This window comes from the organism of the source record quoted next, unplaced genomic scaffold (genome assembly GCF_019419815.1).
Source record: "Pyrus x bretschneideri cultivar Hongxiangsu unplaced genomic scaffold, Pyrus_bretschneideri_v1 Contig70, whole genome shotgun sequence".
NCBI lineage: Eukaryota > Viridiplantae > Streptophyta > Magnoliopsida > Rosales > Rosaceae > Pyrus > Pyrus x bretschneideri.
In genome coordinates, this window is record NW_025999810.1 from 1,124,037 (window position 1) to 1,142,041 (window position 18,005).

Sequence of the window (18,005 nt, forward strand, 5' to 3'; positions counted from 1 at the left end):
ACCAGCCTTCCTTCACCAGAATCACCACCCAGCCACCACCCAGCTTGGCTTATAACTATTATTTTTGCTTTTGAGTTTGTTACTTTATTTATTTTAAAACCTTGGCTTGTAACTATTATTTTTGCTTTTGGGTTTGGTACCTAATTTATTTTTATTCCATGCATGATGCATGTGTAGTGGGCAGATTGAAACTTTGTGCACAAATGGGCAGTGGGTAGATTGAAACTTAATTTATGAAACTATGTCAAATTTGTGCAGTGGGCCGTGGGCAAATTAGTAGAAATAACAAATTGGCAGTTTGGGCCAAAAAGCATAATATGTCAAATTTTAGCCAAAAGCATAATATGTCAAATTTTAGTCCAAAAGCCCAAAAGCATTTTGGGATTCCCGATTTGTCCCGAAATCCCGAAATTATTTCGGGATTCCCGAAAATTTGGTTTGAGATTGGTATTGAATTTGGGATTCCCAAAAATTTCGGTTTGGGAATCGAGACAAGGGTTTCGGTATGGGATCCCATACCGAACCACCCCTAGGATAATGTAACATATAATATAAATTTAAAATAAGACTTTCTTTGCCACATGGTAAACATAATATATTAGTAAAGGATAGTGAGTTGTAGAAACTGGAAAATTTAAAATTAATAGCAGCACCAGCGTTTAGCAAATATTGAAATCAATACTAAAGGACACTAACACAAAACTAAACAAACTCACCATGTCATCAGCCATTCAATTAAACAAAGCAAAGAATGGCAGAATGCAACATAGTTAGTGTTTCTTGGAAATTATATATGATACCCTTCCCACCAACTCCATCACTTTCAAAGGTGACCCTCCAACTACTTTTGTCATCTTCTTTTCTACTTATCATATTCTTTTCATCAATTAGCATCAAAGGCATCTTTTGCTCTCATCATTTTAGTTATTCAATAGTTTGGAGTTTGAAATATTTAGCAAAATCACTTTCAATGCTTCTATGCTTAGAGCTGATTGCTTGAAACACTTCTGATTTGCGTTGAGCAGCCAAATGGCCCTGGCTTCTGATCCTGCAGTTTTTCCATGGAAATACCATGTGTTTCTGAGTTTTAGAGGTGAAGACACACGTAGGGGTTTTACAGATCATTTATACAAACAGTTGGAAGCGCGAGGAATCAAGACTTTCAGGGATGAACCAAAACTTGAAAAAGGGACAGATATCAATCCAGAGCTCCTGAGGGCAATTGACCAATCAAGGTCTGCAATCATAGTTCTTTCGACAAACTTTGCTTCTTCAAGTTGGTGTTTGCGAGAACTTACTATATTGTTCGATGCATGGAAGAGAAAAAGAGAATTTTTCCCATTTTTTATGGCGTGGATCCTTCTGATGTACGCCATCAACGAGGGAGTTTTAGGGAAGCCTTTGCGGAACATGAAGTAAATTATCGAGAACATATGGAAGAGGTAAATGAGTGGAGAAAGTCGTTAAAAAGGGTGGCTAATCTCGCTGGGTGGAATTCAAAGGATTATAGGTAAGCAAGAGGCAACAACTGACGTTTATAGCTGAAGAAGACCAATTTTTTACTATTGAGATTCAACGTTACTATGCACTTTATTTTACGATGTGATGATTTTTTATTGGGATTTTTGAAACATTAATCCTTACAAAAGAATAAAATTTTAAAAAATTCTGATGTTAGATTACATATTCAATTTAATCCTTTGAAGTGTACTTTTATCCAAATTTATATTCAATTTTTGTTATTTAATGTGTATTTTTATTTAATCTCTCCACATTAAATTTTAATTTTATTAATATGCACATATTTAGTTTTTTTAATTATAAATGAACATAAATGAGAAAATATTAAAAGAAATTATTGATACAAAAATATATAAATACATAAGTGTACAGAAATGACTATGCCGAAATATATAAAATTGACTTTTGTGTACCGAAATATTTGTACCTACATGATTGTATTGAAATATATTATAATGAACCTAAATATATGTATCGAAATGTATTATATTGAATTAATGTACTTAAATATCAATACCGAAATGAATGTACCAAAATGTACATACCGAAATGTATGTACCAAAATATAGTATATTTAATTAATGTACCTAAAAGTCAATACTCAAATGTGTGTACCAAAATATACGTACCGAAATGCATTATATTCAATTAATGTACCTATATGTTTGTGAAGGATTATTTGTGAAAAACAAGTTCATTTGAGCAACATCAACAACATGCAATTAACAATTAAAAGGCGGAATCATGTTTATATGCACTCAAAAACAAAACTTAACCCATGAACTTCAAAGCCTAGTAGATAGGTGAACCAAGACTCAACTCAAAACAAAGTGAGTTGAGAAATCAATACCTTTGTAGATTCCTCTTTGCATAAGCAAAGGCTAATCTCCCAAAGAGAGGGCCTTCATTCCTTGCATCTTAGATCCATGGATTTGGATGGATGAAAAGGTTTCTCCAAGTTCCCAAAATTGAGAACCTCTAAGTCTCCACACCAAGGCATATTGTAGAAGAAATGAGTGACCTTGAGGAAGTAAGATTGCTAGATGTTTTCCTCAAGGTGGCCGGCCATTTCTAGAGAGAAAGGAGAGTTTGTGTTCTCATCCTTACTCCTTAGAAAACCCTTAGGATGAAATTGCTATAAAGATGTCTTTATACCACCTCATAATGGAGTGGCAAACTTGCAATTAAGCCAAGTTCACTACCCTCCTCTAAATGGCCGGCCTAAGGGGATTTATTGGGCTATTTGGGCCTTTGTGAATCATTATTCATTAAGTTGTCATACAACTTAAGTCAATGGACTTGACGTTCGAAGCCCATTGGGCCTTAAGGTCCAAAACTATCCCGAGGTCTTTAACGAACTTATTCGTTTGATTAATTAACATATTAATTAATCCTTGCCATAAATAATTAAACCATTTAATTATTCTTACTCATCTCCGTTGAATCTTCAATCTCTACCTTACACGGTGTACGATTCATTAGGTTCCTTTTAGCGAGGCAGTGGGCGATTCAAACTCTTTCAAATCGATTGTGAATTGAAACTTACTTTCAATTCTCCCGTTAGTGATAATACACTTTTAGGGCTTCCACAAACCATGGTTGACGCCTAGCAGCATGTCATGGTTACCCAAGCTAATCAGAAGAGGTGGAGAACCTATTCAGTTTTAGGATTACAAATGCAATACGGTCTTTCTCTAATACAATACTTTTGACCACATTGTTTGGTTTGATAGTTTATTCATGTCTACTATCCAATGTGAGTCTTGTGCTTATATGATTACCTTGAATGTGATTTGGAACACATTCCTAAATCTCATTCATACTTTGGCCAAAGATTCTTAATCATATCATAGAGTATTCTCCCTCAAACAGTTTGAAGGTTAGAGATCCCTTGTTGCGCATTCACTTGCCTCCATGGCTAAGTGGCTTAACCCCAACGATGCCGTAGACACCCTCCTGATGGAGTGACTTTGACATAATCAAAGATTAAGGACCTAACCACAAGACAACTGTGATGCCTCAGGTCAAAAGACTAATTTGCATTATCCCAACCATGAGTTCTCATGTGACATGAATATGAGAACTCTTCGTTGATCGTGTTCAGTGAACTCATTCTCTATTGAGCACCTACGTACTTATCTTGATGTCACACACACCAATGACTCGAGACTAGTCACTCTCCCTGAGAGAAGACATAGCACGTACTGATCTTAACAGACTGTCAATGCCCAATTGACAATCCTATGATCAGGAACGTTTAGGATGTGTCAACGAAAGAATGGTCTCATGAATCTAACTTCTTTAGATCGCATTCTTCCAATCACATATTCCTTGGACTTATCGTTTAAGCATATAACATTTATATGAGACGGCTCAAACAATAATCTTTGCCCTTTACATTTAAACTACATTAGTTTGAAATGTCCGTAAAGTATCATCATATGATTGGTTTTAGGGCACATTTCCAACAATCTCCCACTTGCACTAGAGCCAATCAGCTTGTTCATCAGTGATGATACCTCTTCTGTAATTCATTTCATAAATGGCTGAGTAGTAGGCCTAGACAATGGATATCTATATGTTATCCATAGAAGCAACCTTGAGAATAACGACGTCACCATTATACATGATTCTCAATCATGTGGTTCAGTCTCTCATTTGAGTTCGAACCTTGATGAGACCTTGATTCCCTGGCTTGAGCTATCGCCCCATTAGTGTCATACACTTTCTGGTTGGAACCGAATGGAGAGTTCATGAATGAACTTTCCCATCCAAACAACAATGTTGTAAGCTTCTATATGGCAATATATTTTGCATACATGATGGAACACATTAAAGTCATTTACTTTTAACGTTTCCACCCAAATATCTCTTTAGTCATAATAAAGAGATATCTCATTATCACTTCATTCATAATGAAGAGATATTCTATGATGGATTAGATTCATAATCTAATACATTTACGCTTCCATTACGTTACTCTAATTCTTCCTCATTCTTGAGGAATCCATCCTTAGTATTTCTTAAATACCTAAGGATTCACTTGACAGTTGCCATGGTTCTGATCCTGGGCTTGCATTGATATCATCTTGTACCGTTCTAGGTACAACTTATATCAATGTTTTCATACAATATGAAATACATAAATCACCTTTCTGCGTATGCATAAAGGATTCTATTTACGCATTATTTCTTTGGGAGTCAAAGGGTACATTCCCTTTGAGAAGAACAACTTCCTAGTCTCACTAGAATTGTCATTCTAATTGAAGTTTATCATCATATGAGAAACTTCCTAGCATCTCTTTGTCTATTTTAGGGATTGATATAATCCAATTATATCTTGAAATCTATCATTATAGATTTCCATCCCATGTATATAGACTATGTCTCCCATATACATTCTATCATTATAGAATGTTTAAAGTCATAACTTTAACGATGAAGAATTCCTTTCATATTCAAAATTAATATATATCATGTATATATATATATATTCAAATTTAGGAATATGATCAACTCCCACTAATCTTTTGTAAACCTAGTAAACAAAAGATTCATTTACATCTTTATGAGAAATCAAACAATTGATCTTTTCTCATAAGACGCTTATAACTCCCACTAGCTTGCTAAGATCCATGATGGATGGATCTCTACAACTAACATGTCTTAGAAGTATATATCATATATATATGGGTAATTGATAATGTCCAACGAACTAAATCTTATTTATGTTCATTCTTCTCCTAATGGAGAAATTCATTATCTTACGATGCTACTTTCCTTGATAATTTTCAAGGAAATTAATCTAAAGTGTTACTTTTTCCTTGGATCAAATCTAAGGAGGTAAATACTTTAGACGTCTTACTCATCTACTTACATTTCTTGAATTCTTTGAAACCTTTTGCAAAGTATTCGGACTTGTGTTTATTCAAAATAAACTATAGTCCAACTGAGAGTGATCTTCGGTGAATGTCATACAACATGAGTAGTATTATGTTGTGGACAAGTGCCACTAACATCTAAGTGAATTAACCTCAACAACTTTGTGATTCTTTCTTCTTTCCAAAAGAATAAAGATTCGAACATTTCGCCTCTATACAATTTTAACAAGAAGGTATTGGATCCGGATCTAACGATCCAAAGCATCCATCTATGACCAACTCGTAACTTATGTTTTAGAGGTATCACAACTCAGTTGCGATTAGTCACTACCTTGCAACCTTTTGGGTTTTAAGCATCGTTATATTCTTAAACAGTTAACACTACCACATCATCTCTACTACAGAGACAATTAATTAGATTACCATAATCTAATCATTCATTAATAAAGAACAATGTTTTGTCAAACAAAACATTCATCCATCTCTACAACTGTGACGGAATTATGTTCCTTTAAAATTGGGACGTAAAGACAATCTTTGGTTTTTCCAATTTCTTTGGTAGTTCATATGAGGAAGTAAGTACAATCCGCTTTCGCAGAGATCTATATTCGATTCACGTTTGGAATGTGAAGTACTTTCTCTTCTCTCATTAATCTTCTACTTTTTATTAGCACACTTTTACAACAATTGTAAAACATAGTTACTAATACGGAATCAAGCATTCAAGTAGAAGAACCAACTGTTTTGAACTATTTCAAGAACATATTACAACACCTTCGAAAGGTGTGTTCTTTGACACTTGCAAGACATTTCTTGCAAATACCCCTTCCAATGTCCATCCTTTCATAAAGAAAGTTTGTTCCCTTGGAGTTATTTTGCCTTCTTCATTTGACTTCCCTTTTGATTACAATAGTCATGGTCCCTAAACTCCCACTATCTCTCTTGAAACTTATTTCAAATGTGTTATACACATCAAACGATTTGGAGAGCGTGCGGTTATTGTTCACTATATAGTTTACAATAAACTTAGTGAACCATTAGGATAGGGACACAAAGGTGAAGTCCTTGCCTAGTTTCCGTCTCGTTAAGTGGTTTAACACTTCAACACTCAATGATTCAAAATCATCATAAGTCCACGTTGATGGACTATTTTTTTTTTGTCAACCAACCATTATGTTCTAAACATAATTACAAATTTTCAAGAGTTGTTCAAGGCAACTCTCATTTCTTCATACAACAATTTGTAAGTGAAGAATCATGGTACATAAAGCGTCCATGCCCTTGTGCTTACTTCAAAAGTTCCTTGTTTATGTAACAAAGAAACAAGCACTAAAGTTTGTGTTGATTAAGGGTTGTTCAAAGCAACTCTTATTTCTTCATACAACAATTTGTATTTGAAGAATTATGACATTAAAAGTGTTGTCCTTCTCATGTTTAGACTTATCTAACATATTCTTCCAATGATACATTATCAATAGGAAGATTGTGAGGATGAGACTACTTAGTTACATCTACAAGCCATTAAAGACAATCTATGGGATTGTAGAACTAAGTCCGGAAATTAAAGCATTCGGCTTTTCTTTGTCAAGTTTTGGATAGCGTTTGCAAATATATTGGTAAACAAATACATAACGAATATAAATTGATTGATTTTAAGCCATTTGATTCGGGTCTTTAAATCAAATAGCACCACCCACTATTTTTGGCAAATTCCATATCCCTCATCGGAATTCGAGAGTTTTGTTGAACTCTTAGCGGGGTATGGGAGACTCACCATTACCAAGTCCACCTCAGAATTATATCATTTTGGTTAGCAAAAATAATGATGAGAGAATAACACTTTAGTCATTTACAACTCTTGTAATTACCCATCTTGTTTGGCCTCTAGAGAATGAATGCCTCAGAATTATATCATGTTGGCACCATTGCACTTAGTTAAGTTATTCCCACCATGCTTAGTTTATGTAGAGGTTCAAGCACAACCTCAGAATTATATCATGTTGGTCATACTCGTTGTCTACACTCACCTCATCATATGTTTATGGACTCCTCCTGGATGTAAGCACATACTTTGTACTTCCCCATTATAGGGTGAAGCCGGTGCATGAGTCACAAACGATTGGAGCCCACCACGGTGGAAGGCCTACGAAGAGATATTCAAAGCATCTCTCGCTTATCAACTTAATAATGGTTTGTTGAGGGTTTTAGGTCTCATCACATATAAACATACATTTTAATCCAATTAAAACATTTTGGTCCTATTACAACTATTGGTCCATTTGATTGATTTAGTTGTATATAATACTCCCACTAAGCTTTTAAAACGGTTTTTAAAGCAAGAGTATATGATACTACTAACATAAGGTTTGCATTCATTGATGGACTATATAGTTGCCTTAGGGCCTTAGGATGACTATGAACCTTTGATTAGATCCAACACGAGCCTTGTGTTGAATCTCGGTCTAGGGATGGTGATTGATTTTAGTTACGCGTTTAATCACATTAAGGCGTGTTGTCTTATTGGGCGTTGGACCCAACTACTCCAATTTCATGCATATCGAATAAAACAAGAAAGGAGTACTTCAAAGTAAATAAGAGCTTATGCTCTTTTACAACAATTGATCAAATCAAATTACTTTAAAGTAAAGAAGAGCTTATGCTCTTTTACAACAATTGATCATATCAAATTACAACCAAAATTTAATCTACACATTCCCATGGTTCAAACAAATTTGAAACGGCCTTTCACATAGCTCAATTATAGTAGGCTTAGGTTCATAATCACCCTTTCTTTAATTAATTAACGCTTTAACTAATTAAACTTGAATGCAACATTTTCATTTGGTTTTTGTATCCATAGAATTGATTTAAATGGAGCTAAATGAAATGAAAATCCAATTCTCATTTAAAGAGACAAAACAATTTTGTTCTCTACCTAATTTGGGCCAAAATGCTATGACCTCAACTTGTTTGGGCCATAGTGCAATTAACCTCAACTTTTGGGCTATTTTGCAAAAACTTAAACTTTTGGGGTCACTTTGTAAAAACACAAAAGTCCACTACTTCATGTAATTACAACTAGAACCCAAAAATTTCCACAAAAGCTAAAACTTCATTAAAGGAGCAAAACAATTTGTCCTTTTAGTGATTTTGGACCTTTACGTAAAAACGTAAACTTTTGGGTCAAAATGCAAATACACAAAAGTATCAAAACTTTATATAATTGCACAAAAGTCCCACAAGGACCCTAATTGAGTAGGGTGGCCGGTTTTGAAGCAAAGTAATAAAAAAAATTTCAAAGTTTTTGTAAGTGGGGTGTGTGTAATGGAATAAATCATTACACACCTACCCACTAAAATTTCTTTAATTTTTCAAAACAAATATCTAAGATATTTAAACATAAGAAATATTTCAAAACAAAAACTTTATGAAATAAATCAAAACTTTGAATCAAAACACCAAACCTTTTGTTCTTGGCAAGAACATATCAAGAACAATGAAGAACATCCATGAAAACCCATAAGAGCTCCATGAACATTCTTCACCCAAAAACATACCAAAACCACTCAAACTTAAGGGAAATAACATACAACCATACTAGGGTACATAGGGGTTCCAAAAGTCACTTTAAAACACTTTTAACAAGTCAAACAAGAACCCAAAAATCCACCCTTTGGATTTGGCCGAATTTCCCCAAAACCATGGCACCAAATTTTAGCTCCAAAATTCATGCTCATATGAACTACATCTACAACATTTGAGATGGCAAATTTTCTAACAAAATTTACATTCAAAGAAGCAAGAATAAAGCTTGTAACAATTACAACATTCAAATCACAAACTATGAACTACAAAACCCAAAAGGATTCACCAACTACTAGACTTAGGCTCTTGATACCACTTGAAGGATTATTTGTGAAAAACAAGTTCATTTGAGCAACATCAACAACATGCAATTAACAATTAAAAGGCGGAATCATGTTTATATGCACTCAAAAAAAAAACTTAACCCATGAACTTCAAAGCCTAGTAGATAGGTGAACCAAGACTCAACTCAAAACAAAGTGAGTTGAGAAATCAATACCTTTGTAGATTCCACTTTGCATAAGCAAAGGCTAATCGCCCAAAGAGAGGGCCTTCATTCCTTGCATCTTAGATCCATGGATTTGGATGGATGAAAAGGTTTCTCCAAGTTCCCAAAATTGAGAACCTCTAAGTCTCCACACCAAGGCATATTGTAGAAGAAATGAGTGACCTTGAGGAAGTAAGATTGCTAGATGTTTTCCTCAAGGTGGCCGGCCATTTCTAGAGAGAAAGGAGAGTTTGTGTTCTCATCCTTACTCCTTAGAAAACCTTTAGGATGAAATGGCTATAAAGATGTCTTTATACCACCTCATAATGGAGTGACAAACTTGCAATTAAGCCAAGTTCACTACCCTCCTCTAAATGGCCGGCCTAAGGGGATTTATTGGGCTATTTGGGCCTTTGTGAATCATTATTCATTAAGTTGTCATACAACTTAAGTCAATGGACTTGACGTTCGAAGCCCATTGGGCCTTAAGGTCCAAAACTATCCCGAGGTCTTTAACGAACTTATTCGTTTGATTAATTAACATATTAATTAATCCTTGCCATAAATAATTAAACCATTTAATTATTCTTACTCATCTCCGTTGAATCTTCAATCTCTACCTTACACGGTGTACGATTCATTAGGTTCCTTTTAGCGAGGCAGTGGGCGATTCAAACTCTTTCAAATCGATTGTGAATTGAAACTTACTTTCAATTCTCCCGTTAGTGATAATACACTTTTAGGGCTTCCACAAACCATGGTTGACGCCTAGTAGCATGTCATGGTTACCCAAGCTAATCAGAAGAGGTGGAGAACCTATTCAGTTTTAGGATTACAAATGCAATACAGTCTTTCTCTAATACAATACTCTTGACCACATTGTTTGGTTTGATAGTTTATTCATGTCTACTATCCAATGTGAGTCTTGTGCTTATATGATTACCTTGAATGTGATTTGGAACACATTCCTAAATCTCATTCATACTTTGGCCAAAGATTCTTAATCATATCATAGAGTATTCTCCCTCAAACAGTTTGAAGGTTAGAGATCCCTTGTTGCGCATTCACTTGCCTCCATGGCTAAGTGGCTTAACCCCAATGATGCCGTAGACACCCTCCTGATGGAGTGACTTTGACATAATCAAAGATTAAGGACCTAACCACAAGACAACTGTGATGCCTCAGGTCAAAAGACTAATTTGCATTATCCCAACCATGAGTTCTCATGTGACATGAATATGAGAACTCTTCGTTGATCGTGTTCAGTGAACTCATTCTCTATTGAGCACCTACGTACTTGTCTTGATGTCACACACACCAATGACTCGAGACTAGTCACTCTCCCTGAGAGAAGACATAGCACGTACTGATCTTAACGGACTGTCAATGCCCAATTGACAATCCTATGATCAGGAACGTTTAGGATGTGTCAACGAAAGAATGGTCTCATGAATCTAACTTCTTTAGATCGCATTCTTCCAATCACATATTCCTTGGACTTATCGTTTAAGCATATAACATTTATATGAGACGGCTCAAACAATAATCTTTGCCCTTTACATTTAAACTACATTAGTTTGAAATGTCCGTAAAGTATCATCATATGATTGGTTTTAGGGCACATTTCCAACAGTTTGTATCCATGGACATATCGAAATATTCAAATGTATTAATGTACCTAAATGAAGAACATACAAAATTGTTATTTGAATATATATATATATATATATATATATATATTATAAAAAAATTAGTTGCTTAATGTAGACATTAAAATATATTATGAATGAAATGAAAATTAAATTTAAATGTAATTTTAATCTTACACAAGGTTATAGTCTAAAACTCATCATTTTTAAGGATTAAAATGAAGTTTTCTAATTGTTATTTACATTATTTGTTCTTCATGTAGGTATGATACAGAGCTTATCCAAGGAATCGTCAATACACTATGGGAGAAAGTGCATCCTACGTTTTCAATGTTAGATTCCTCAGAGAGGTTTGTCGGAACTGATTCTAAACTGGAGGAAATAGATTTGCTTTTAGATACAGATGCAAACGATATTCGCTTTATAGGGATATGGGGGATGGGTGGAGTCAGTAAGACAACCCTAGCTAGATTAGTTTACGAGAGAATTTCTCATGATTTTGAAGGTAGCAGCTTTCTGGCTAATGTTCGAGAGGTTTGCAGAGAACATGATGGTATAGCTCATCTACAAAAATAGCTTCTTTCTGATATCTTAAGGGAAAATAACATACAAGTTTGGAATGCTTACAGTGGAATCACTAGGATAAGTAGGTGTTTATGTAATAAAAAGGTTCTTCTCATACTCGATGATGTGGATCAATCAGACCAACTGGAAAAGTTGGTCAAACAAAAAGAGTGGTTTGGTCTTGGGAGTAGAATCGTCATTACAACTAGAAATGAACGTTTGTTAGTCGAACATGGTATAGAGATGGTATATGAGGTTAAGCCATTAACCCAAGATGAAGCTCTTTTTCTCTTTAGTCGGAAAGCCTTTAAAGATGATGAGTCGGAAGAAGATTTTTTAGAACTGTCTAAATGTTTCATCAGTTATGCAAGTGGTCTTCCATTAGCCCTTAAAACTTTAGGGTCTTTTTTGTACAAAAGAGGTCGAGATGAATGGAAGAGTGCACTAGATAAACTGAAGCAAGCTCCTAATAGGACAATTTTTGAAACATTGAAAATAAGTTATGATGGACTAGATGAGTTTGAGAAGAGAATCTTCCTTGACATTGCATGTTTCCATAAGTTTTGTGAAAAGCAGCGAATAATTGAAAGACTAGAAAACTGTGGATTTGTTGGCGCTCGCATTGTAATCGAAGTTCTTATTGAGAAATCTCTCTTGAATATTTTATACACGTCTGTGTCTATGCATGATTTGATACAAGAAATGGCATGGGAGATTGTTCGACGAGAGTCTTACGATGAGCCAGGTGGTCGTAGTCGGTTGTGGCTTCCTAAAGATATCTTGCGTGTGCTTGCAAAGAATACGGTAAGAAGTTGCGTGAAAATGAAAATACCAAAGCTTGGATAGGACACTATATATAGTACTATTTAACATGATAAGAGACTGATTACAAAATTAACTATTCCTTTAATCTTATTTATCAGGGAACAGAAGCAATTGAAGGCATAGTCTTGCGTTTGAGTGAATTTGAAGAGGCACACTGGAATCCTGAAGCATTCACTAAGATGTGTAAGCTGAGGTTGCTCGACATTCATAATGTGAGCCTTTCTAAGGGCCCCAAGCATCTTCCGAATGCTTTAAGAGTTCTCAAATGGAGCTGGTATCCCTCCAAATGTCTCCCACCAATTTTTCAACCGGATGAACTTACAAAACTTAGCCTGCAGCATAGCAATATTGATCACCTTTGGAATGGAAGAAAGGTAGATGATTGGACAATTGATTTTTAATTTGTCAATTACAATAATTGTAGTTTCTGAACATGAACTATTGTAACATTTCTATTTTGTACAGCGCTTGGGCAATTTGAAGTCTATCGATCTTAGTTACTCCCACAACTTGACAAGGACCCCAGATTTCACAGATATTCAAAATCTCGAGGAACTGGTTCTTGAAGGTTGTACAAATTTAGTTGAGATTCATTCATCCATTGCGTTTCTCAAAAGGCTTAGACTTTTAAATCTTAAAGAATGTGAAAGTACTAAGAATCTCCCAAACAAGGTAGAAATGGAATCTCTTGAAGTGTTTGATATTTCTGGCTGCTCAAAACTGAAAAAGATTCCAGAATTTGTTGGAGAAATGAAAAATTTCTCTAAGCTTTCTTTAAGCCGAACTGTTGTTCAGGAAATACCTTCTTCAGTTATACGTTGGAGTTTGAAGGGGATTGATTTAAGTGGAATTGCTTTGAGAGAGACGGAATCCTCCCTGGTTTCAGTGAAAAAATTTCAACTATCAAATTTTCTTGGATGTAATGCACCACCAGCTAGATCATGGCGTTCCTTCACTTTTGGCGAATTTCCAACAAAGATTTCTCACCCTGTGAGTCTGGTCTTAGCTTCGTTAAAAGATTTATACTTTCTGAAGTATTTAAATTTGAAGGACTGCAATCTTTGTGAAGCAGCAATTCCCGAGGATATTGGTTTCTTGTCTTCTTTAGAAAGATTAAATCTTAGCGGAAACCATTTTGTTAGCCTTCCTGCAAGCATCAGTGGGCTTTCTAAGCTTAAGTATTTTGAATTGGGTAATTGCAAAAGGCTTCAACAACTGCCAGCCATTCCATTAAACAGCAACTTAATTATACTCACGGAGAATTGTACTTCCTTAAAAATGCTCCCATATTTACCACATGCTTGCAGATTAAGGCACCTTTGGTTGACTTCTGCCAATTGCTTCAGTTTGGCTGGAAATCAAGGTTGCAATGTCATATTGCATTCAATGCTAAGGAGATTCATTCAGGTATGTCTCTTTCTCATATCATCCCTCGTCTCCTTAGTTGTGTACATTTATTTACGTTGTTCCTTTGTGCAGGGCCTCCCTCAATTTGTGGAATTTTTCAGTATAGTAATTCCTGGAAGTGAAATTCCTGACTGGTTCAATAACCAAAGTATAGAAGATTCGGTGATTCAGAAACTACCTTCGCTCTCATGCAATATCAAGGGGATGGGATTTGCTTTATGCGCTTTATTTGTAACTGGTCAAAGTATTTCAGCTCCCACTTGTGGACAAAAATGGCCACGACGTCGTAATCATGCAATTTGCTGTAGTTTCAGTTTTGGTTCAAACAACACCATTCCAGACAGGGGTCTGAGTTATGGAGGTTCGCTTAGTGAGGTAGCGTCAGATCACCTTTGGTTGGTCTTTCTATCTAGGAAATTCCTTTTGGAAGTAACCAGTCGTAGGGAGAAATTGAGTGATCAGATTCAGTTTCGTTTCGAAACAGAATATGATTTCGGAAGCAAGGCATGCTTGAAGGCGAAGAAGTGCGGAGTCGGTCCAGTGTATGAACAAGATGCAGAAGAGCTCAACCGAACGATGAAACAGTATTCCAACAGAAGCATTTCTTTGTGTGAGGATAATACCAATTGTGATTTTGAGGAATCAAAAACTGTACGACGAGACGTGATTAAGCGAACACGTGAACAATACAGTAATGAAGCAGGACGCAGTGGAAGTTCCTCCAAAGACCGAGTTGAAGAGGCATAGTTTGGTGAAAGAATTGTTGGGAGTGAGTTGACTTTTATGTGTAATTAGGAGCATTTTGTTCCCCGTTTAAGTCTGTATAATTAGACTCGTCTAGGCACCCGTTTAGAATCGCCTAAGCATCCGTTTAGATCGTAACTCTCACTTAGACAAAAAAATAAATAATTTTCATTTTGCATTTTGTTTTTTCAATACTTGTAAGATAGTTGTTAAGTACTTTGATGAATAGTCATTATATGTTTATTCCCATGTTTTTAATATGTTTTAATACTTTATAATTTGTATGTCATTTTATATTACAATTCATGTATCACAATACAATTATGTATTTTTTAAGTATACATAAACATTTATATTTATATGTTATATAAAATTAAAAATCCGTCTAGGCTGTTAGGCTCTAATCAACCACCAACTAGTGTTGAGCTCTTTTAAAACCTTGACAGTGTGTGGAAAATTACGTAAAATGTGAATTATATAATAGTTGTACTTGGAACCTGAAGCATATTAATGTTAGGCCTAATCCTTTCTGCTTTGCCACTTATTGCTTCTTTCTCTTTAGAATTTGGTTCTCGTTGATGGATATGCTAGACCCTAAATTCTTCTATTTTTCGGTTATAAATGTGTATTCTGGATCCGGTGTAGTAGTGTTTAATCTTGAAGCACATCCCGCCGTCCAATTAACCTCGAGCAAAAACAACAAACGTCTTCCTTTGCCGTTGGATTCCACAAACAGAAGCTGGATCCTCCGCTGTGTACTGGGTTTTTCTAGAAAAGTTTCAGGGCGGGGAGAGGCCGTGGCGGCGAACTACGGGTTCGGGCCGCTCGAAGATGACGTCATCATCAAACACAGACTTCTGACTCGGACCACCACCACGAGAGGCGAACCGCCGTTGAAGAAGCTCCAGAAGAAGTTCACTTCCCTGTTCGTCGGGCTCGACAAGAACGAAGACAACTCCACCGACTGCGACAAGCTCGCCAAAGCTTTCCTCCAGGAGCTCAATGCGTTCGAGATTCCGCTCCTCAAGAACAAGGCCGTCGTGGATGCGAATCTCCAGGAGAAGCACAACTTCGACGAGCTGAGGGAGGAGATTAATCGGCAGAATGTGCAGGCGAAGATTGACGTTGAGATGCTGAAGAAGCAGCTCTAGGAGAGTAAGATCGAAAGACGGGATAAGGAGGAGTGTGAGTCGATCAGGAAATTGATTGCTACGCAGCCGCCGCAGTCAGAGACGATCAAGATCATATCAGATTTGGAGAAGGAGATTGCGGCATTGGATGCGGAGAACACCGCAAATTCGCGGACGCTGGAGCTGAGGAAGAAGCAGTTTGCTCTGTTCCTGCACGTGGTATGTGAGCTATATTGAATTCCCGATATGTTGTGTGCATTAAGCAGTACAATTAGAACGCTTTAAGGTAATTTCCTGGTGTATTTTAAGTTCTTGTAGATGGATGAGTTGCAGAATACCATAGAGGAAGAACAGAGGAATTTAATTGAGGAGAAAGAGTAGAAAAATGGAATGGAAGAATCAACTGGGGCTCGGGCCAATATCAGATAGTAAAGACAAATTGTGGAAATTTTATTTGGGAAGATGGGTTATTCTATATATAAAGCCAATACAAAAGGTGAATAATACTTTTGGTGTCATTTCAACAAAATTATTTGAACAAAAATACCCTTAATACAAAAAAACTTCAAAGCATCTTAAAATAATGCATCAAATCAGGCAGTGGCATTTTCATCATTTTAACAATACTTTTTTTTATAATAATTAATTTTTTTTGTGTTTTTTTTAATTTGGACAAACAATAATAGTACTTTTCGTGTCACCAAGTTTCAACAAAAATATTTGGACAAAAACGCCCCCAATACAAAAAACTTCAAAGGCATCCCAAAATAATGCATCAAATAAGGCAGGGGGATTTTCTTTATTTTAATATCGTTTTTTTTTTAATAATTAATTTTTTTGTGCTTTTTTTATTTTTTATTTTTTAAATTAGTACCTCATAATAGGCTAGCAATAATGTGATTCAATTTCTCTATTTTTAAACACGTTCATAACATCTTAAGAGATGTGTAATGCTGTTTTTAAAAAAGGTCTTTTGCACGCTAATAATAATGCGATTAAATTAGTTGTCAAATGACTTTTTTTTTTTAACAAACAATATTATCTACACCAAGAGCAAGCCCAGCGTGGGCAGTTGCTCGGGGGATAGGGGAGAGAAAAGGGGCCCGAGGCCCCGTGGACCGGCTCCAGCGTTGGAGAGCCCGAGTGAAGGTGAAGGCCCGAGCTCCGGGCCCGTGGAGAATTGCCAGCCCGAGAGCCTGAGGCCCTATGACTCCAGCACTGACGTCAGGCCTTATTTAGTTTTTTTTCTGTCAGGCGCGTGCACCCCACTCGCGTGTGGGGGCGCGTCGCCGACACAAAATCAGAAAAAAAAAAATTTGCTTTTTCAATTACTGTTGGGAAGCCACGTGGCTTCCCACGGTCCGTTCGATCTCAACGGATATTTAATTTGGACCGTTCGATCTCAATGGTAAAAAAAAAAAAAGTCTTATTTAATATCCATTATTCGATCTGAGATCAACGGTGGATATTAATATGCTTTATAAATAAAAAAAATAAAAGAAAAAATAGTTTTAAAATTAAGAAAAGTTACCGTTGTGACACGTGGCACAATCTGGAGTGTTGGAATTCAAATTTTTTTATATCCAACAGCAGAGATTAATTAATTGAATAAAAATTAAAAAAAATTGTAAAAAATTCAAAAAAAAATCTGAAATTTTTTAAAAAAAATTGTTTTTACTTTTCTATAAATACCTTCTCATTATCATCTACCTTACACAACAATTTCATATTTTCTCAACTACTTTCAATCACATTCCTTTCTTTGTCTCAAAGTTTCAATCCATTTTTTTTTCAACAAAATGACCACTGGTGCAGGTATGAATTGGTCGCTTCTTGAAGATGTTGCGTTGTGTACTAGCTGGGTTGAAGTTACTCATAGTTCGCTTACGGGTAATGAGATGCAGTTGTGAGAAATGTGGAGTCTTATTTATACCAATTATCTTGAGAAAATTGATGGGAAAAGAACCAAAGAATCGATGTCCAGTTGTTGGAAATTACTTAGCCAATCGTTTAGTACATGAAGAGACGCCTTGGCACAAACTAGTAGTAATATTCGAAGTGGGGAAAATTACTCGGATCAGGTAACAATATATTATTTATTTGATACCCAAATTTACATTATAATTGTCACATCCCGGCCCGAGGTGGATCACTTCCCGGGCCCGCTCCACCACCGTAGCACGATATTGTCCGCTTTGGGCCCCGACCACAC

At 35.8% G+C, this 18,005-nt stretch overlaps 2 pseudogenes; both read left to right on the forward strand.

Annotated features, from left to right (window-relative positions):
- The first annotated feature begins 1,020 nt into the window (after positions 1–1,020).
- On the forward strand, positions 1,021–14,666 carry LOC103934705 (annotated as a pseudogene).
- A 452-nt stretch (positions 14,667–15,118) lies between these two features.
- Positions 15,119–16,221, forward strand: LOC125472638 (annotated as a pseudogene).
- Positions 16,222–18,005: the final 1,784 nt, after the last annotated feature.